The following is a 23504-nucleotide window of genomic DNA, read 5'->3' as shown; positions in this document are numbered from 1 at the left end:
CCTGGAAGATATAGCTATACAAATTTTCTGTATATAAATAATTTACCCAAGTGTGTCATAAGCTACTACAGATCGTTATCTACACATGCTTATTATGCTTATGTACATAAAGCAACTTTTTAAGCCTAAAGAAAAAGTGGAAACTCCCAGACTTTATTAACTCTATCAAGGGTAATGGTAGTCCTTAAAATATTTCTAATATGGTCTAATTGAAATAGAGGGTGTGTATGTTCCAAGTGACTGAAGAAAGTGTCAAAGGCTCACATGTGAAGAAATACTACATACTAGGATGCCCCAAGTATGTATTTAATAAAAGGAAAGAGAAATAATCATAGCACCCTGATGTGCTATATCCCTTTACAAGCCTGTAAATCAAACTGGGGGGTAAGAAAAAAACATCCGAGGCATGCTGCGGAATGTAGAGTGTAGTTTTACCTGGAATGGTACTTAAAAAAATGTAGAAAAAATTGTATTTCCAAATCCTAGTAATGCATAACAGTCTACATGGAAGTCTGTCTATAGGACTGGAATCTTCCTAGTGGTGCTTTATTACAGCTCTTTTTAACTAGGGTGCACAGGCACGCTGGGGTTCCTTCAAGTGTCTTCAGGGGTGCCTTGGCAAAATATCTGGAAATTGGCCAAAAACTGTATACAAGCCAGTGGGTGGATCAAGCCTGCCTTTTAGTTTTCATTGTGCACCAATATAGCCTTCCAGCCGACAGTGTCCTAACAACCAATGATGTCATCAGTTTAACAAGGAGGACATGAAGCTCATGCCCCTCTCCTTCAGCACTTCAGAGAAACTGAGGGAGAAGAGAAACATTAGAATACTAATCAGTACCAGTGTGCAAAGATGTATTTGCTTTGGAAGAATAAATCACTGTTAATACCCTATGCATGTGGATGTTGCTACATTAAGCAAAACTATTAGTTTTTTTTTTTAGTTTTTTTTTTAAATGGGGTGACTCAAGGGGCGCCGTGATTGAAAAAAGGTTGAGAAACACTGCTTTATTACATCAATCAACTATATACTACATGGTAGGCATTCAAAATTTTACATCCATAATATCTCTCCAAAAGTAATAGGGTAAGAAGGGGTCTGCTAGATGAATAGGGTGAACTGGCATAAAAGTACATATAATGCAAATTGTATTCCCAGGATATTGTTAGATAATCTGCTAAATGTGCTCTTATATTCTCTTGCTTTGACAAAGTCTTTTAACATCATAGCAGACATTCTACTTCCTTTATCCAATGTATCTCTAAAATAGAACAACAATCTGCTCCATGTATAGAATCAACGTGTATAGAAATAAATGCAAGTCTCTCTTTAAAACTGATCTCCATGTTTTTTTTTTTGAGTTTCAATAGTTTGTTTGGACAAAGCTGGTCCAGACCTACTCTTTCCTTCACTAAAATTCAGCGGCAGTGTTGTATGAATTGTATTCTTGCAGTGGTATGTGGAACTTTGGTGCAGTGGAAAGCAGGCCCAGATTGGGACCAAAAATAGGACTGGGCATTTTAGACTGAGCATCTCATTATTATTTTTTTTTCAAACCAATTTACAAATTATGATAACTACCCGTTTCTCTATGTCTTTTAGTTATATTTAGCCTGCTTCACTTCATTTGTGTCAATATTTTTTTGTTTTTAAATGTTATATTTTATTTTTTATTTTTTTTCCAATTTCATTTTTTAGTTGTTTTTAGGATCCCCATGGGGACTTTGGTGAGATATCAGGGGTCTAAACAGACCTCTGATGTTTCACCTTTGAGACAGAGAAAGGAGATTGAGGACACAGCCCACAGCTGTGCAGAATGAATGAACAGGAATAACTCTGTACAGAGGCTTCCTGTTCATTCATATACTGAGGCATAGTAAACACATTTACCGGCCTCTTCTCTACTCTCTATCCTGATACATCCCCCGCAGCTCTGCCAGCTTCCCTCCTCTCCTCTCCTCTCCTCTTCTGCCAGCTGCTGTGGTGGATGTGTCAGGGTGGAGAGTGGGGAAGAGGCAGGTAAATGTGCCATTTACTGGCCTCTTCCTTCTATGAAATGACAGTTCAGTACCAATCACTGACTTTTTTCATTCATAACTGAGGTAAAGTAAACTGTGGAGATGTGGAGGGACCAGGAGAGATCAATGCGGGGCCATGAGAGAGGAAATGATGGGACGGGGAGAGAGGAAACAGCGGTGCATGGAAAGTGGAAACATCGGGGCTGGGAGAGAGGAAACATCAGGGCGGTGGCTGTACCCTAGGTGGCAGTGCACCCTAGGAAGCTGCCTAGTTTGCCTAGTGGTAGCACCGGCCCTGGGTGACCTGTCCTTACACTGCCAACACACAAAATGCGTGCCAAGCCCAGGAGCCAGAGTCTTAAATAGACACTACCTGACACAAGATGGCCACCAGAGTCACATTGGGCAGCAGCATCCAATCTCATATCTCCCCCTAGTGACCCACGTTCCATGGTTCTATTGACTTTCCCCCCATCTGCAATGCTGCTGTGGGCGAGTGCCCCCTGCATTGGAGAAAGTAGAATGCACCTGTGATCATGATGGCTACATCAGGAAATGGCATCAGAAGTAACCTGTTTAATGTGTTCTTGCCATACATAAATGCCAAATATTCTGTGCCACATGTATTTCACTAAACGTTGTGCCGAGTGATAACCTAATCTACCAATTAATTAATGGATTTTAGTAACAAAAAGCCACAGGATCACCTACTAAAAAAGAGGAGCATGCAAACTCCATGCAGTTAGCATCCCACTCATTTAGGGCCTGGAGCTGCCAGACAAAAGTACTAATCATTTAGCCGTTATGCTGATTTCCAAGTAAAACAATGCCTCAATAGTTCTGTTATATCTCATTTTCTGTCTGTTAAATGCCAATACATATCATTATGCTTTCTGCACTTTGCCATGGGTTTCTCTTTCCTTGCTATTAAAATACATATCACATCTCAATGCAACATACTGTATGAAGTCACATGACATCACTCAACGTACTGTTATGTGTTTAACTGACCCAAGGTGTTTAATCTGCGCAGAGATACGTAAGTAAAATGACTGTATGCTGGGAAAGACCGAGGCTCAGTTAATAGATAAGAATACCTAGTTTTCTCAAGTAATAGCTTTTATATTTTTTTCCAGAATCCGCATAAACTCAAAAATGTAAAGTGAGCTCCTCCAGCAGGATGTTTAGAGAAAAGCAACCCACAGCTTGCAAGTGAGGAAATTCATGATTTTGATTTATAACTGTTAGAGAAAAAAATGTCTGTGACCATCAAGGCTGCAACATCATCATCGTCATGGCCATACTGTAATACAATTGCCGTCTATCAGCAGAAATGTCTTGTAATGTCAAGGAGATGGTGACTAAACATGATGTCACACCTTTTCAAGGCAGCCAAGTACAACCACCTTGTTCTCAAACACATACTACAGATACGCTAAAGATTTATGTGAGCTATTTTAATAAATTTGTTATCAGGATGACATCAAGGCAAAAGATGCATACATCAAAGGACACGGCCCATCCACAATTTATTTTGTGCATGTGAACTTATTTTATTTGCTTCCTTTTGGTCCGTTTAATGCACTATTGGAAGAATTTTGTTAAATCTGTTTGATGATCAAAAAAAAAAGCCTGTTGATCTTGTAAGAAATTCAGAGCTGCCCTGTTTCTCTACACTTCCTGTGTTATGTCAAAGAGCCCCCCTAATTCTCATCTTGGACTACCAGAATATTAGCTATTCCAATAAAACCTTGCATTGCGAGTAATTTGATCTACGAGCGTTTTGCAATACAATAATTTTTTTTATATATATATATATATATAAATTTTGACTTGATAAATGAGCGATGTCTTGATATACAGTAACATCATGTCACAACTGAGTATAAAAGAGAAGAGAGACACCTCTTAGTATAGCAATATGATTACATTTAATGAAGGTACAACATTTACCAAACTCACATGGTTGATGATTAAAACAGGCACATTGAAAGGGGTTGTAAAGGTTTGTTTTTTTATTTTCTAAATAGGTTCCTTTAAGCTAGTGCATTGTTGGTTCACTTACCTTTTCCTTCGATTTCCCTTCTAAATGTTTTTTTTCTTTGTTCTCTTTGTCTGAATTTCTCACTTCCTGTTCCTCCTCAGTAAGCTGTTCTGGATGACTAAACACCGCTCAGATGATGGTGTGAAGTTTACTGAGGAGAAACAGGAAGTGAGAAATTCAGACAAAAAAACATTTAGACTGGAAATTGAAGGAAAAGGTAAGTGAACCAACAATGCACTAGCTTAAAGGAACCTATTTAGAAAATAAAAACCGAACCTTTACAACACTTTTAAGTATGCAGGCATCCAGGGTACAGCTGTCCACATAGACTGTCCTCAGCACCACCATCAACATCATCCCTTCCACACTGCGCTCCACGAGCGATTCAAGCCTCACTTTCAGATCGCTCTACTGCAGTGTAGTCTTCCCGGTCACGATTGCAGACTGACATTGGTGAGAGCCGGCGGTGCAGAGCATGATCTATTTAGCAACTCACATGGTTAATGATTAAAACAGGCACATGTAAGTATGCAGGCATCCAGGGTAAAGTTGTCCATATAGACCATCCTCTGCACCACCGGCTCTCACCACTGTCAGTCTCCGATTGTGACCAGGAAGACTACCCTGCAGTAGAGCGATCTGAAAGTGAGGCTTGAACCACTCAGGGAGTGCAGCCTGGAAGGGATGACAGCGATGGCGATGCGGAGGATGGTTTAGCTTTACCCTGGATCCCTGCATACTAAGATGTGCTTATTTTAATCAACCACCATGTGAGTTGCTAAATGTTGTACCTTCATTAAATGTAACCATATTGCTACACTTAGAGGCACCTCTCTTCTCTTGTATACTCTGTAGCTCCTGCTGTATTTTGCTTCTAATCACCTTGTGGAGGCTGCCATTTGTAGATGGACATTTTTTCATATGGACTATAGACTGAATGACTTCTGAATAAATGGTTGTGGAATGAATCATCTGAGTTACCATTATTTCTTATGGGGAAATTCGATATGCTAGTGCGTTTTCGGAATTAATTATGCTTGCAATCCAAGGTTTTTCTCAATTCCTGTTATGGCTATGGGGCAGGAAGTGAAGAGAATTTCCCCCCCAATGAGACACAGATGAAAAAAAAAAAAAAATGTCAGAGTTATAAACATTTTTTCTCAAATAAACATTTGATTTATTTAATTTTTACTTATTACAGGTACCTATAATGCCATCAATTTATGCATCACTTTATACATACAGTATATTGTGCATCACATCAGTCCCTGCCTTCAAGAAGCTTGCAATCTAAAGTACCTAGCTCACATTCATACATATACTAGGGCCAATTAAGACAGGAGCCAATTAAATTACCAGCGTGTCTTTTGAGTGTAGGAGGAAACTGAAATAATCAGAGGAAGCCCACACAGGCACAGGGAGAATATGCAAACTCAGTGCAGGTAGTGCTATGCTTGGGATTCAGACCAACAACTCTAGTGCTAGTAGGCAGAAGTGCCTAGCAACATCACTTACTCTATCCAAAAGGACCAAAAAATAAAAAAAGTCTATATTTCTATTTACTTCATTAATGGTATGTTAGTATGATTTAAACTTTAGACTTCCGTAAAGGGAGACAGTGCTGTTTGTTCTGCAGTGAATTCAGACAGCAGTGTTGAGGACAGGGTAGTCTTGGATTTGTTAGTTATTAGGATTAGTACTAGGATTAGTTTTATTGAACTTTAAAAGGGACAATTGTCCCTTTTCCTCTTTATGGCAAAATGAAAGTATCTGTAAAAGGGCTCCCCCATCCCAGTCCACCTATTGTTACCTCCTTCCAGCGAGTAATGGGTATTTTGGTAACAATGGTTATATAACAAACTCTACATTAAAAATAAAAAAATAAAATGCTGATAAAAATTTTTACATCAATCTGATACATTTTTCACTCTTTAATGGCAAAAATCTGCACATTGATATATGACCTGATGTATTCATAGGGGAATATTTATAAAGGAATTTACCAGACATTTACAAACCCCTTACCCAGCTGAAGTCTAAAGTGACTTTACATAAAAAACAAAAACAAAAAACAAAGGACACCTTTACTAGATTTAATCCAACATTTCCCATATAGTGCTACATCAATGACATACTGTATATCCCAACCGTCCCTCATTTGGAGCCACATCTCTGTCTCTTTTTTTAGCCTGATGTACAGATATCTATGGAAATGTACTATTCATCTACCAAAAGTATTATAATCTGCCCTGATCCTTCATACCATCTCTTAATTATTTTGTTTGCTGTAGAAAAGTCATTATAAAGGAAAAGTAATGGTAGAAAGAATAATCAATAATTTTTGGCTTATGCATTCTCAATGGTCTTAATACCTGAATGCAAGGCAAGTATGTTTCATTTGCCGAAATACATGTGCTAAAAAGTGTCCCTCTTTCCTATTTCAGAAAGTTGGTAAGTAAGTCAATAATACAGTCAACTAAAAAAAAATAACACAATAGTCATGTTACCATTATAAGATCGACTACTGTACAAAAACTACTAAGGAATACCAACCACCATTAACAATCCCACTCACAGGTTTTTGTTGCTTTGATGATTAAAACACTCAGTGAGCTTTTGACCCCAGATACCCCCTGCAAGAGAAGATCTCCAACTATACAATTTCCTCAATGAAAGCCAGAGGCTGGGACAATTTTGTAGAACTCTGAAACCTTTTGAATTCTTATGTTTGAATGATCTGTCCATGTACTTGTTCTTAACTATACAACATCCTCCTCTCTGGTGCATTCCCCCAGCGTCCATTTTATACTCAAGATTGGGAAAAAGAACTGGACAATGGCATCCCATACTTCCGATTGGGATAAAGTTTTTCTCTACCACTTTAAAATCTAGCATCTCCTTTCATACTCAAGAGACTTGTGGTAAGCATGCTCTCGCATTTGACCATTCTGTTGCTTTGTCTTTTAGCTCTGCAATCTCTTTACTGGCCACGTCTGCCCGTAAACCCCTGAAGTTGCCCATTTATCGATCATTCCAGGATCAAGTGCACAGATAAAGAATAAATTACGTTTTATTTTGTCTGCAACCTGGACATTGATATCCCGACACAGGAAATCACCATATCTCCCTACCTACAATAAGGGAATGGGTGGCAGAGCTGAACACCATAATGAGATTAGAAGATTTGTCTGCTTGCCAGGTTCATGGCCCCATGGTATACCTAGATCGACTTCTTGTCCTCCCCTAAATTAAACCCTTTTTGTAATCTTTGTAGTGACTCTGTATTACACTGTAAGATAATGCAATTGGTTTTCCAGCTGGCTGGCCCCTCCTTCTTCTTCTTCCCTTTTCCCCTCTCAGTTCTCTCTGACCCCATCTCAGGTATCTTCTGTTCTTATTGTTCTCAGTTTTCCACACTATGTCCTCACTAGTTTGTTTGCTGTTTGATGCACTCACTATATCAGATGGAGAGAGTGGCTTCCATCCCCAGCCTAGACTCAGATTGGCTAGTGGATTCTTCCATAGAACAATAATCTGATAAGTTAGTGCTGAGGCGTGGGTAATGTCTTATTATGTGAAGTACTTAGAAATTTTCATTGCGATTGTTTGTGTAGTTCTTGAGAATATGTAAGCATAATGTGATTCTGTTACTTAATTTCTGAAAATTCAATAAAACTTTTTTTTTTTTTTTAAAGCCCACCCACCAGATCACCCACTATAAATGAGAGCTCTCCTATATATCATTTTTGTTTCAAAAGAGTTTTATTGAATTATATCACAATAACAAGTATATGACATCAACAAATTGTACATAAGTTGTAAGGTGACATGAAGTGGATGAGCAAATTGTGCCCAAATTCACTGAACAGCATAGGTTGCTAGCACAAGAGATCATGGGCCTGGTGCCCGTCTGCTGTATACTACGCATTCCGCGTGGTTAGGTCCGGTAGTTCCGGAGGCATCCCGCCCCCCCCTGACACCCCAATGGGCTGTGTCCAGTGGGGACGCAATACCGAAGAACAATGGAGAGGTAAGGCAGAGTATGGGTGAAACTTAGTCCCATAATGTGAAAAAGAAAAAGGCAAGAAGAAAAGAGATAACTGAGTCAAATAGTCAGAGCTTCAGGAGAATCACAGCTAACTTACATATGATATATAAGAAATAGTACATTAAACCAGTGACTTTCACTGCCGGCTCCATCTGGTCTGGGTGAGATGCACAATGAGGTTACACAAGCTTTATACAGCTTGGGTGTGTTAACCAGGAGGACCACTGTTTGTTGAATCTAGGTTCTGTCATGTTTATTTTAGAGAAAAGATATTCCATGCGACAATGAACATTAAGGGTATTTATAAGCTCAGTAAGTGTTGGAGAGAGGGGATTTTTCCACGCACGAGCTATGAGCAGGCGTGCTGAGATTAGTATGTGGTGTACTAAAGGTAAACTGGTGGAGGGCCAATGTTGGGAGTCCAGACCAAATAGAGCCATTCGTGAGGTCAGCTGTTGGAGAGAATTGGTCAAGGTCTGAACCAGAGAGGAGACTTGGTACCAAAAGGACACGATAACCGGGCAGCTCCACCAGATGTGGAACATGTCTCCAGTGGAATTGCAATTCCTCCCCTATATATAATTTTTGACAGTACTGTCAATCTAACTTCCTTAGACAGTAAATATTAAGGAGGCATGGAACAAGAGAACAGACAATATATTCTTGCAAGTATAATTTACACATAAGAACAACACCTCCATTTAGGTATAACATTGAAAAATCATGTTGAATGATGCCAAAAATGAAAATCAATAAAAACAAAGGCAGTCAATTGTCTCTATGGCTGCAGAAAAGTAGCACATACTGTATCAGACTGTCCCATTTGACTCATTAACACATGGAATATAAAGTCATCCCAATAGTGATGCAGAGAAGAAATAAAATGATAATGGTCACTAAATGGCGGTCAAGATAATGACATAGATCAACTAAGAGGATGTGGGACCAATGGTACCAAATGTTTCCACACATTATATCATTGGCAATATTTTGATACTGAGTGGGGAAATCCCCAAAATCTTCTGTGCTATATTAGGAATATCTACAGATATACACACCAGGAAGTGAATATTTAGATAATGTCATTGTTATTGAATATGCCCCTAAATAGTGTTGTTTTCTTCTTATGCTTCGGTCTTCAGATGACAGTATGCTGTCACAGATATACTCTGATATAGGGATGAGCCGAACACCCCCCGGTTCGGTTAGCACCAGAACTTTCGAACAGACCCCAAATTCGTACGAACGTTAGAACCCCATTGAAGTCTATGGGACTCGAACGTTCGAAATTAAAAGTGCTAATTTTAACGGCTAATATGCAAGATACTGTCCTAAAAAGGGTTTGGGGACCTGGCTCCTGCCCCAGGGGACATGGGTCAATGGAAAAAAAACTTTTAAAAATGGCCGTTTTGGCGGGAGCACTGATTTTAATGACGATTAAAGTGAAAAAAAAGTGAAATATTCCTTTAAATATCGTGCCTGGGGGGGGTGTCTGTAGTATAAGATAGTTATAAGATAGTTAGCTATATAGGTGAATATAGCGGTGTATACTGCGGTCAGGGCATGCAGACAACAACCACTATAGAAGAGCAAGAACGAAAAATCGGCCGATAACGATCGGTGTATACTGTGTTGAAGGTACACAGAACACCCACTAACTGCTACAGACGCCAACACACTACACAAGGCCGCCGCGCTGGTGGCCTTATATAGTGTGGGGCGTGTACTACACAGCCTGAGCTATGATTGGCCACAGGCATCCTGCCTGTGGCCAATCATGGCTCTCCTCACTGCCAGCGCTGTGATTGGCCAAGCATGCGGGGTAACAGTGCATGCTTGGCCAATCATGAGCCAGCAATGCACTGCGCCATCGCAGTGCATTGTGGGCCGTGAGCGCCACACGAATTTGTCGCGAACGGCCCATAACGTTCGGAATTCGCCGAACGAGCGAACACCTGATGTTCGAGTCGAACGTATGTTCGACTCGAACATGAAGCTCATCCCTACTCTGATACAATTACAAAACGATACAAATAGATTATCTGAGAACACTTGCTTTTGTGCCTTGGGCTTTACTAACTATATTTAGCAGGTAATCAGTATCCTTAATCTCAGGGTAGAAGTAAATAAATAGTCTGAGATGTTGGATCACTCAGTAAAGTACTGCATCTCTTTAGAACTGTTGCAAGAAACTCAGTGCAGTAGCTTATGTTGTTGCAACATACTTAAGTATACTTAATGTGTGTCTAAGGCAGTCTTTCCCAATCAGAAATCCACAAAACCCTAGGGTTCCTCTTGAGGATGCTAATGGATTCTTGAGCACTGAACAATTCTAGGTTCTAAGATAAGTGCAAAACTATAAAGAAAATCCACAATAGGGCAATGTTATGGTTAATGGGTTAAACAGCTAACACCCAAATTTGTGATACCAAACCTAAAAATGAAAGAAACGAATGTATAGCACTAAACCCTTAAAAAAAAACTCAATAAGTTATCTCATCGACTTGAAAAATATAATTATGCATACAATCAACCTGATCAAAACACAAAAAATGCAACTGAGAACTATAAAGATGTATGGTTGCCCACACACTATACAATCAACATTTCTTATCAGTCAAGGATAGATAAAGTGCAAATAAATATAGTACAATAAACAAAATGTGTAAACACAGTAATAAATCAAATGATAGTGCATACACTATACAATCAAAATCAATCTCCAATTAAAATGCCTAAGTGCAAATAATAAAGTACATATAAATCATATGCAAAATTCATGTGGGATTAAAAATAAATTAAACATTTAAAATAAATAATAAATAAATAAGTCCATAAAGTGTTAAAATGCCACAATGCCTTTAAAGTGTACCTCAGGTTAGAGGTGCCAAGAAAACCGAACGCTAGCCTCTTACCAGAAGCATTTGACTATTAAATAAAAAATGGTCAAACAACACTCTATTTGAATTTGAAACACCACTTCACATAACAGTGCCAGATTTGAACATTCAGTCATGATTTGCAGCCCCACATGCCGTGATGAAAGATGGAAAACATAAGATATCCAAGGTGTCACTGTCCACTCTCATGCTAGGCTTACCAGAATGTATGTGACCCCCTAATAAGTGTGGTCCATATACGCTTTGTTTATAATAAGGCCGGCATCCCGGGTTATGCATTAATCCTCACAGGAGACCTCCAAGCATCAACATCACAGGAATAATACCCACAAATTCCTTTGTGGTTAGCAATGACACCACTATATTTCAGACTTCCAAACAGGGTCATTATTAGGGATGAGCTTCGAGTTCGAGTCGAACTCATGTTCGACTCGAACATGGCCTGTTAGCCTGTTCAGCGAACAGTGAACAATTTGGGCTGTTCGCAGCAAATTCGAAAAGCCAGAACACCCTATACAAGTCTATGGGAGAAATCTAAAGTGCTCATTTTAAAGGGTAATATGCAAGTTACTGTCCTAAAAAGTGTTTGGGGACCCGGGTCCTGCCCCAGGGGACATGGATCAATGCAAAAAAAAGTTTTAAAAACGGACGTTTTTTCAGGAGCAGTGATTTTAATAATGATTAAAGTGAAACAATAAAAGTGTAATATTGCTTTAAATTTCGTAGCTGGGGGGTATCTATAGTATGCCTGTGAAGGGGCGCATATTTCTGGTGCTTAGAACTGTCCCTGCACAAAGTGTCATTTGTGCAGGAAAAAAAGTATTTTAAAATCACTTGCGGCTAAATTGTCGGCTCCCCGTAATACAGAGAACACTCAATGAGTGTTCTCTGTATTAGCCGACAATTCATTCATTCATTGATTGATCCACTCTTGCTATCCAGTGACGAATCTCCGGGGTCCAGCGATGGATGATCATATCCAGCGACGAGGGATCTCTCAGTCCAGCGCTGTCCATACATCCGTCTTCTGTCTCCACTCCGGAGGCACTGCGGGGATCCCAGCGCTGACGTTTCTTATATTAGGAGGGCGGGGCCACCCATCACCTGACCCCGCCCCCTCTGACGCTCTTGAAGGGAGCCAGGGGTTCCCCAGTGACGTGTGGGTGACCCCGCCCCCTCTGATGTAACGGAAACCTGCGTTACATCAGAGGGGGCGGGGTCACCCACACGTCACTGGGAAACCCCTGGCTTTCCTCTCCAGCGTCAGAGGGGCGGGGTCAGGTGATGAGTGACCCCGCCCTCCTAATACAAGAAACGTCAGCGCTGGGATCTCTGCAGTGTCTCCAGAGTGGAGACAGAAGATGGATGTATGGACAGCGCTGGACTGAGAGATCCCCCGTCGCTGGATATGATAATCCATCGCTGGACCCCGGAGATCCGTCGCTGGATAGCAAGAGTGGATTAGCACCGCTGGAATCTTTTTTTTATTTTTTTTATTTTTAATAAAGGAATTTTTCAAAAGTGTGTTTGTCTTATTTAACCATTTTTACACTTTCTTTGTGAAATGGTAGGGGTACTTTTGTACCCCCTTACCATTTCAAACGGGGGGGTGGGATCTGGGGGTCCCCTTGTTAAAGGGGGCTTCCAGATTCTGATAAGCCCCCCACCCGCAGACCCTCACAACCACCGGCCAGGTTTGTGAGGATGAGGCCCTTGTCCTGATCAACATGGGGACAAGGTGCTTTGAGGGGTCACAGACCCCCAAAGCATCCTCCCAATGTTGAGGGTATGTGGCCTGGTACGGTTCAGGAGGGAGGGGGTCCGCTCTCTTGTCCCCCCTTCTTTTCCTGCGGCCTGCCAGGTTGCATGCTCGGTTAAAGGGTCTGGTATGGATTTTTAGGGGGACCCCCACGTCAATTTTTTTTTTTAATTTGATGCAGGGTTCCCCTTAATATTCATGTCAGACCTGAAGGGCCTGGTAATTGAATTTAGGGGGACCCCCATGCTTTTTTTTTTTTTTTTTTTTTTTTTAATCAATGAATGAATGAATTGTCGGCTAATACACATTGAGTGTTCTCTGTATTACGGGGAGCCGACAATTTAGCCGCAAGTGATTTTAAAAGACTTTTTCTAAGCACCAGAAACATGCGCCCCTTTACAGGCATACTATAGATACCCCCCAGCTTCGAAATTTAAAGGAATATTACACTTTTACTGTTTCACTTTAATCATTATTAAAATCACTGCTCCTGAAAAAACGGCCGTTTTTAAAACTTTTTTTTTGCATTGATCCATGTCCCCTGGGGCAGGACCTGGGTCCCCAAACACTTTTTAGGACAGTAACTTTCATATTACCCTTTAAAATGAGCACTTTAGATTGTGAACGTTCGAGTCCCATAGACTTTAATAGGGTTCTAAAGTTCACACGAAGTTTAGGTCTGTTCGCAGGTTCTGGTGCGAACCGAACAGGGGGGTGTTCGGCTCATCCCTAGTCATTATACACAATGTAGAACCTAATCGAGCACTCCTTTGGGAAACCTTCTATTATAACTTGGTTTCTGAGTCTTAAAGCGGAGGTTTACACAAAAAGTAAACTTCTGCTTTTTGGAACCCTCCCCCCCTCCAGTGTCACATTTGGCACATTTCAGGGGGGAGGGGGTGTAGATACCTTTATAATACAGGTATTTGCACCCACTTCCAGGAATAGACTCCCTCGGGAGTCACGGCCCTTTGCGTCACCCCCCGCTGTGTTCTGGGAAACACACAGGTCCCAGAATACAGCTGGGACCAGTGAGGATGCAGAGCGGGACTTGTGCATGTGCAGTAGGGAACCAGGAAGTGAGGCTGCAATGCTTCACTTCTTGATTCCCTCACCGAGGATGACGGCATGGGCACCCTGGACAGGTAAGTGTCCATTTATTAAAAGTCAGCAGCTGCAGTATTTGTAGCTGCTGGCTTTTAATATTTTTTTTTTGAGTGGACCCCCACTTTAAGCAAGGGTCTATTGCATGTTGGTAAACACAAAACTGGTTAGCCTTTGTTTTATGGATAAAAATATGGCGTTTAAACTGTGGTCCTCACCTAACCCATTTCTTATCTCTCTGTGGAGATCTATAGCAGACATTTATAAGGTTATATATAGTTTCTCCTTCAAGGAGTTTATCCCCTTATCAAGTTTACTCATCTTACTTTTCTTTCTTCCTACAAGACATTGGAGGAATTTTAAGCCACCTTTGTTAAAATATTGAAACCAGTTTTCCAAATCTGCTTCTTCTTTTTGTGGCATACTTCCCATCTCAAGCTGTGAGGGACCATTTTTTCGAAAATATATATTTTTCTAAAAAGTCTGTATAACAACTGGTATGCATTTCTGAGATCAATGGCAAAATGTGTTGTGGGTGTTACCTTTGACGTGACATCATTACGTATAGTATTGGTGACTGGACCGGAGTCGACAAGTCTGGCTGGTTGGAAGTTATTTGGCATTTTTAATTCTTTGTTCTGAGATCAATGACCAAACACATTGGGTGTTGCCTGCAATGTAACATCATTATGCACAGTATCAATGATTGGACTGGAGTCGGCAAGTCTGGCTGGTTGGAAGTTATTTCAATTTTTTTTTTTCAAATAAAAGCAGTATAATATAAAATACTACACTATGGTTTGCTACCTTTTCTTTTTACTTTGATGTATTGGGAACATTGATTATTGAGTAGAAACTGCCTTTTGCTAGCCAGTGGGGATAACTCCTTTATAGAGCACCATTTTGATCATTTTATTCTTAATGGTCAACACCTCCGGTAAGAGACTTGATGTTTTTTCAGGCACGGCTGTAAGAGCTCACTGTTATGTGAAGAGCTGTTGTGAGTTCAAAAAGGATGCTGTTTGACCATTTTTTATTTGATGGTCAAATGCTTCTGGTAAGAGGGTAGTGTATGTTTTCTAAGCATGGTCTAATTGGATGTTCACTTTAAAGGCATTGCCACTTTATGTACTTTTTAATTAACTGTTAAATTTATTTTGTAATCATACATGAATTTTGTATATGGTTTATATGCACTTTAATTGGAGATCGATTTTAATTGTATAGTGTATGCACAAGTATACGATCTATTGCTGTGTTTATTGCACGTTATTTATTTGAAAATAAAATAATATAGAGATCGCTGGGGTATGTGCATCTGCCAAAATAAAGCAGGTACAGGCATATCCCACTTTTAAGTACACAATGGGGCTTATTTACGAAAGCTGGAAAGTGCAAAATCAGGCTCCGTTCTGCATAGAAACCAATGAGCTTCTAACCCCAGCTTGTTCAATTAAGCTTTGGTAATAAAACCTGGAAACTCATTGGTTTCTATGCAGAAGTGAGCCTGATTTTGCACTTTCCAGCTTTAGTAAATAATCCCCATTGTGTACTTAAAAGTGGGTTATGCCTGTATGTAATTGTGATACCACTAGCCAATATAGGAAATGTCATAAAGCAGTACTGAATCCAAAAAGGTGTCACGTCACATTCGGCTACCCATCACATTTTGCTACCCACTGGAGTGTGCATGCATGACGCCGCCATATGCGTTGCAACGCAGGGCCCTCGCGGGCTCGCTTCGCTTGCCACATTTTGGGCATGGCCTCACTTTGCTCTTCTGTCCACTTGGATGGTGGGGCTTGAACCTGGACTCAGGGGTGTGGGCCCAAAATCAAAATACTGTGCAAGTGCAGATTGCCACAGTGTTGGAACGCATATGGCGGCGCCGTGCATGCGTAGTCCAGCGGGTAGCTAAATGTGATGGGTCGCCACACTCCTACTTCTTGTTTGAAAAAGATGTGCATCTCCCTCGAAGTAACAACATATATAAAGGCCTTGTACCAGACAGTGAAGATCATAAACTTATATAGGGTCAGACAGTGCTCAAACACTTTTCATAATGTACAATCCTCTAGGCATAGGATGTATTCGCCATCCAGATCTCTCCACCAACATTAGATGTATGCCAAAAAATAAAAATGATTCATGCCCATAGTGAAGTATGTAAAAACTACATTTATTAAAAAATATAAACCAAACATACAAGTAAATGGGCACAATCACTTAAAATGTTGCATATAACGAAAATCAAGTACAACATCCTCTCATATCCTTTAGATATGACCGCTGGTGACACTTCTAGTGTAGCTAGTGTAAATTCCATGCCGTTTTTATCAATGAACTTTTATGTGTATAGTCGGACCGAACATCTGAGTAGTTTTAAATTACTTTTTTTTCCTTTAGAAATGTAATTTTGCTTTCAGACTGTTCTAAACACTTTTATTTTTTCACTTTAAGCATTATTAAAATCACTGCTCCCGGAAAAACAGCCATTTTTAAAACTTTTTTTTGCATTGATACATGTCCCCTGGGGCAGAACCCAGGTACCCAAACGCTTTTTATGACAATACCATGCATATAAGCCTTTAAAATGAGCACTTTTGATTATTCATGTTCGTGTCCCATAGACAGTTAGCGTGTTCGCATGTTCTGGATGCAAACTGAACAGGTGGGTGTTCGGCTCATGCCTATACGCCACTTTTTTGGACAGTAATTTTCTCCAAACCAAAAATTATAAGTCATGGAAATTTTGAATAAACCCAAGATAAACCTAATCTATCGAGAAGATAAGCCACTGTCTCTGCTAAAATGTATTCAATTGCCTGCAAACCCAGGTCATGGGAAATGATAGTGTATAATGATGTAACGTCTGCAGTGGCCAGTACATAACCCTCTCTCCATTCCATCTTATTCAAGATGTTAATAACATTGGATGTATCCTTCAGATAAGATAGGGTAGTGCAAACTAAAAGTTGTAAAAACTCATCAATATATTTTTCGTTTCAAATATTTTATTGAAAAGTCAAGTAAGACACATAGAAATAAGCAGAACAGTTTACATTAGTATCTGTAACGGATTATAGTTAAATGAGCTGCTACTAAAATTCGCAAATGCAAATAGTCCAAAGAGTGCTAAAGCACGTTCGCGTGCCCTTCGCGCAAGAAAGCTAACAAACAAAAAGCATCCAGGAAGAAGGTCAAGGGAAAATATAAAAAAAAGAAACTAATAGTTACCATAAGAGAAAAAACATGTAACGAACAGTGCTGTAGTGGCAGCTATTACTACAGATGATATCATAGCATAAAGTTCCGCTGGGTGAATATTGTCTATGTAGTAGGGAGAGAGAAAGAGAAGAGAGAAGAAGACAGGATGAGAGGAAAGAATAAGAACAAGAAAAGAGGTTCAAGGTGGAAAAGGAAGCAAAGAAAAAAGGAGAAAGAGATATGGTCGGGAGGTCTGAGGGAGCCCCAACTCTCAGGATACTAAAATACAAGGGCTAAGGGGCCAAGAGACGTGAATCAAAATCTTTTGGTAGAAAATGATCTACCCATGGCTGCCATATTTTGTTAAATAATGGGATCTTATCTAGCACAACTGCTTCTATTTTAGCGTGTATCATCGCCTGTGTGATTCTATGTTTAGTTTCAGTTATATTCAGGGATGGTGTCCTCCAGGCTCTCGCGATCGTTTGTTTAGCTGCAGTTATCACTTGAAGGAAAAGTCGATTTTGGGCTTTATTGAGATCTTGGGGCAAACAGTTTAACAATGCTGAAGCTGGGTCTGGGATCACAGGGAATTGTAACAATGTAGTTAGCAGGTGGAAGACCGAAGACCAGAAATTTATCACGACGGGACATGTCCACCAAATGTTGAGGTGGGTGCCCCGTTCCTTACAGCCCCTAAAGCAATCAGGCGAATAGCCAGGTACAAATTTGGAGATTCTAGAGGGGACCAGATACCACCGCATCAGAACCTTGTAATTTGCTTCAGATGCCACAACATTTTGCGATGAATTTTTATTATTAGTCCATATATCGGTCCATGACTCTAAGTCAAGGTTGAGTGATAAATCCTTGGCCCATGCGGTGGCATAAGGTGGGAGGTCTTCAGCTGTATCGGAAAGGCAAGAATATAGACAGGAGATAATGCCTGGGGCATGGGGGTCAGAGGAGCATATGGATTCAAATAAGGACATGGAGTTAAGATTAGGGTGAGGGGTAATATGCGCTCGGAAAAAGTGAATTATCTGTAGGTAGCGAAAACACTCTTCGGGGGGCAGATGGGCCCGAGCCTGTAGATCAGAAAATGTTACAAAGGTCCTTCTCGAGGAAAAGTCACAAACTCTTGTAAGATTTGCTCGGGACCAAGCTGTAAAAGTAAGCGGTTCTGCAAAAGCCGGATAAAAATTCGGGTGACCTATAAATGAAAGCAGAGGAAAATGTGGAGACAGCAATTTGAAAGGAGTACATACCTTATGCCAAATTTTAAGGGAATGACTCGTCACGGGGTTTGTAAGTGATCTACAGGTCTGTGGGGGAAGCCAAAGTAGATTGGAAACAGAGATGGGATGTGCCTCCACTGCTTCCAAACTGACCCACAGAGGGATTTCGGACACGGCGTGATATAAGGTCAATTGTGATATCTGAGCTGCATAATAATAATTCCTAAAATGTGGAATACCCAGGCCCCCACGGAGTTTATGTCGGAAAAGAACAGCCTTAGAAACCCTGGGTCTGATGTCACCCCATATATATTTGAAGGCTCGACTTTGAATGGCCTTGTGAAAGTATAATGGAACCATAACCGGGAGTACTCTATATAAATACAACAACTTGGGTAGTAGGGACATTTTAACAGCCGCAATGCGACCAAGCCAGGATACACATAGGGGTTGCCAGGAGTTAAGGAGGGAAGATAATTTACGAAGCATGGGTAAATAATTGATTTTGTATAAATCTGCTGGATTACTGGTTAATTTCACACCTAGATAGGGAATATAGGAGGTGGACCATTGAAATGTGTAAAAAAAAAAAAAGACGAAAGCAGCAGGCGGGACTTTGTATGAGGCACACGGGAGCAGAAGCATAAAATTTGGTAAAAAGCAAGTTTTTAATAAATACAAGTGATCATATATTTACATGTTATTGCACAGTTATACATTAATGTTTTCTATTTCATCAATGTTTACACATTCCAACATGGACTTGATTGCAAACATGCGAAGAACTGAGTAATCAATAAGCATAGATTATATATAAATACATGACTCATTAGAGGCGTCATTTTAAAAAAACCATAAAAGGAACGTTCATGCTTTGTTGACAATTGTATACACAAAACGGCAGTTGAAAGCTCTACGCGTTTCGTGACCTTGTAGCCACTCGTCAGGAGCAACACCGTAGTGGTAGCCTAGGAATAAAGTAAAAATAAAATAAAATAAAATAAAATAAACAGCCAATTTTTTGGAGAAAAAATAAAAAATAAATAAAATAAAATATAAAATAAAAAAATAAAAAAATAATAAAAATAAAAATAAAAAAATGAGAAATGTAAAGAAAAATAAACAAATGTACAGACATGGAGAACCCCCCACATATGCACATTCGACCCACAGACTTACATATATATCTGCGTAGAGGCGGCACAGTGCACCGAGAGTCGAGCCGACCCAAAAACTCAACTTTCCCAGTTTACACCCTTACACATACCTTTCACATATATCTCAACATACACTTATTTTACTTGCTTACTTTTTACAGGTTCTCATATGAGGTCACCTCACTTCCCACACTCATCTTTTGCCACATCCCCTATCCCAACCTGCTATGGGGGTGGTTTGTGCGTTCTGGTTGTCGCCCTTGGCCTGCTCCCTCAGCCCCGGACCCGTGCAGTTTTTGGGTCGGCTCGACTCTCGGTGCACTGTGCCGCATCTACGCAGATATATATGTAAGTCTGTGGGTCGAATGTGCATATGTGGCGGGTTCTCCATGTCTGTACATTTGTTTATTTTTCTTTACATTTCTCATTTTTTTATTTGTATTTTTATTTTTTTTTTATTTTTTTATTTTATATTTTATTTTATTTTTTTTTTATTTTTTCTCCAAAAAATTGGCTGTTTATTTTATTTTATTTTATTTTATTTTTACTTTATTCCTAGGCTACCACTACGGTGTTGCTCCTGACGAGTGGCTACAAGGTCACGAAACGCGTAGAGCTTTCAACTGCCGTTTTGTGTATACAATTGTCAACAAAGCATGAACGTTCCTTTTATGGTTTTTTTAAAATGACGCCTCTAATGAGTCATGTATTTATATATAATCTATGCTTATTGATTACTCAGTTCTTCGCATGTTTGCAATCAAGTCCATGTTGGAATGTGTAAACATTGATGAAATAGAAAACATTAATGTATAACTGTGCAATAACATGTAAATATATGATCACTTGTATTTATTAAAAACTTGCTTTTTACCAAATTTTATGCTTCTGCTCCCGTGTGCCTCATACAAAGTCCCGCCTGCTGCTTTCGTCTTTTTTTTTTTTTAAATATTAAATCGGGATGGAGGAGGGGATGTGAACGGCCCCTATTACCTCATTTAAAGTCCCAAATAATTTCCTCTCTTCCTTTTAACATTGAAATGTGTAATTTGTGCGTAAAATTTGAAGCGTCTCAAGAGGAAGGGATACCGCTAAAGCCTTAGACTTAGGCCGCGTACACACGCGCGGACTGTTTGCCCAACCTTGTTCGTCAAACAGTTTCGGCAAACAGTCCGCTCAAAATTTGCATGAGCGGACTTGCCCACACACGAGCGGACTGTTTCAGCGAACTGTTTGCCAAACAGTCCACTCAACTTTTGAAATGAACGGACTCGCCCACGTAAGGAGGAGGCAAATCCGCCCATTTCGAGCGCGTGTACAGGTAGGCGGGGCCCGCGAAGGAGACGTCGCGGGCTCCGCCGCCTGGAATGGGCTTAAAGGGGAACCCCAACGCCGAAAAAAATCGGCGTGGGGGTTCCCCCAAAGTCCACACCAGACCCTTGTCCGAGCACGCTACCCGGCCGGCCAGGAAAGGGGGGCGAGCGAGCGCGCCCCCCTCCTGAGCCGTACCAGGCCGCGTGCCCTCAACATGGGGGGTGCCTTGGGAAAGGGGGGGCCGCGCGGCCCCCCCACCCCAAAGCACCTTGTCCCCATGTTGATGAGGACAAGGGCCTCTTCCCGACAACCCTGGCCGTTGGTTGTCGGGGTCTGCGGGCGGGGGGCTTATCGGAATCCGGGAGCCCCCTTTAAGAAGGGGGCCCCCGGATACCGGCCCCCCACCCTATGTGAATGAGTATGGGGTACAATGTACCCCTACCCATTCAGCTGTGAAATAAAGTACAAAAAAAAACACAACACAGGGAAAAAATATTTTATTGCACAGCTCCGGGGGTCTTCCGTCTTCGGGGGTCTTCTCGCCGGACTCCTCCGCTATCTGTGTGTAGCTCTTTTACTAGCGGAGGAGTCCGGCTTTCTTCCTCCCCGCCGCCGGCCTCTTCTCCCGACTTCGGGGGTCTTGTCCCCCTCTTCGGTTCTTCTGCCGGGCCACCGCGCCTTCTTCTAGCTCTTTTACAGGCGGTGGCCCGGTCTTCTGTCGCCGCTGCCTTCCGTTCTTCTGTCGCCGCCTTCGGTTCTTCTGCCGGGCCACCGCGCCTTCTTGTAGCTCTTTTACAGGCGGTAGCCCGGTCTTCTGTCGCCGCTGTCGTCGCCGCCGCCTTCCGTTCTTGTTCTTCTTCTTGTTCTTCTTCTTCTTCTCCTGGAGATGTTGACTCGACGAGCTCTCCGGCCGGAATGCCAGAGCCGCGCTGTGCGGTCACTTATATAGTGACAATGGGGCGGTGTCACATGGTATATGTCACATGGGTTGGTCACATGGTGACCCCGCCCCCTTACGATGTCATAGTCCCCATGTGACATCAACCCATGTGACCAACCCATGTGACATATACCATGTGACACCGCCCCATTGTCACTATATAAGTGACCGCACAGCGCTGCTCTGGCATTCCGGCCGGAGAGCTCGTCGAGTCAACATCGCCAGGAGAAGAAGAAGAAGAACAAGAAGAAGAACAAGAACGGAAGGCGGCGGCGACGACAGCGGCGACAGAAGACCGGGCCACCGCCTGTAAAAGAGCTGCAAGAAGGCGCGGTGGCCCGGCAGAAGAACCGAAGGCGGCGACAGAAGAACGGAAGGCAGCGGCGACAGAAGACCGGGCCACCGCCTGTAAAAGAGCTAGAAGAAGGCGCGGTGGCCCGGCAGAAGAACCGAAGAGGGGGACAAGACCCCCGAAGTCGGGAGGAGAGGCCGGCGGCGGGGAGGAAGAAAGCCGGACTCCTCCGCTAGTAAAAGAGCTACACACAGATAGCGGAGGAGTCCGGCGAGAAGACCCCCGAAGACGGAAGACCCCCGGAGCTGTGCAATAAAATATTTTTTCCCTGTGTTGTGTTTTTTTTTGTACTTTATTTCACAGGTGAATGGGTAGGGGTACATTGTACCCCATACTCATTCACATAGGGTGGGAGGGCCGGTATCCGGGGGCCCCCTTCTTAAAGGGGGCTCCCGGATTCCGATAAGCCCCCCGCCCGCAGACCCCGACAACCAACGGCCAGGGTTGTCGGGAAGAGGCCCTTGTGCTCATCAACATGGGGACAAGGTGCTTTGGGGTGGGGGGGCCGCGCGGCCCCCCCTTCCCCAAGGCACCCCCCATGTTGAGGGCACGCGGCCTGGTACGGCTCAGGAGGGGGGCGCGCTCGCTCGCCCCCCTTTCCTGGCCGGCCGGGTAGCGTGCTCGGACAAGGGTCTGGTGTGGACTTTGGGGGAACCCCCACGCCGATTTTTTTCGGCGTTGGGGTTCCCCTTTAAGCCCATTCCAGGCGGCGGAGCCCGCAACGTCTCCTTCGCGGGCCCCGCCTACCTGTACACGCGCTCGAAATGGGCGGACTTTCCGAGCGGGAACAGTTTGCTCATTTCGAAAGTAGCCTACACACGGGCGGACTGTTCGCTCAAACACAGTTTCAGCGGACAGTTTTTCGGAATTTCCGAAAGACTTTGTCCGTCCAACTGTCCGCTGAAACTGTCCGCTGAAAGCCCACACACGGGCGGACTGTCCGCCCAAACACTGTTCAGCGGACAAGGTTGGGCGAACAGTCCGCCCGTGTGTACGCGGCCTTAGCCTGGTTCACTTCGAGGCCTGAGATTTGCGCAAACAAGTCAAGGAGTTTAAACAAATTAGGTAAAGTAGTATGGGGTGAAGTTATAAATAAGAGGGCGTCATCCGCAAAGAGACATAATTTATGGGTTGTGGAGGCTATTTCTAATCCCCTGATATCGGGGGTTAGATCTAATCAGAGCTGCCAGGGGCTCAATGGCAAGGGCAAAAAGCAGGGGCGACAAAGGGCACCCCTGCCGAGTGCCACGTTGGATCGGAAATCTGTTAGAGTTAAAGCCGGAGTATCGAACGAATGCTTGGGGATTGGCATATAGGGTCTCAATCCAGCGAAGAAAGTGAGGGCCAAAGCCCCATTTAGACAAAATATACATAAGATAGGGCCAGGAGACGGTGTCGAACGCTTTTCGAATGTCGAGAGAT

The sequence above is a fragment of the Lithobates pipiens genome, unplaced genomic scaffold (assembly GCF_037356315.1).
Source record: "Lithobates pipiens isolate NorthernLeopardFrog02 unplaced genomic scaffold, aLitPip1_a1.2 Scaffold_8, whole genome shotgun sequence".
Lineage (NCBI taxonomy): Eukaryota > Metazoa > Chordata > Amphibia > Anura > Ranidae > Lithobates > Lithobates pipiens.
The sequence above is the reverse complement of the archived record's forward strand: the minus strand, read 5'-3'. Positions refer to the sequence as shown.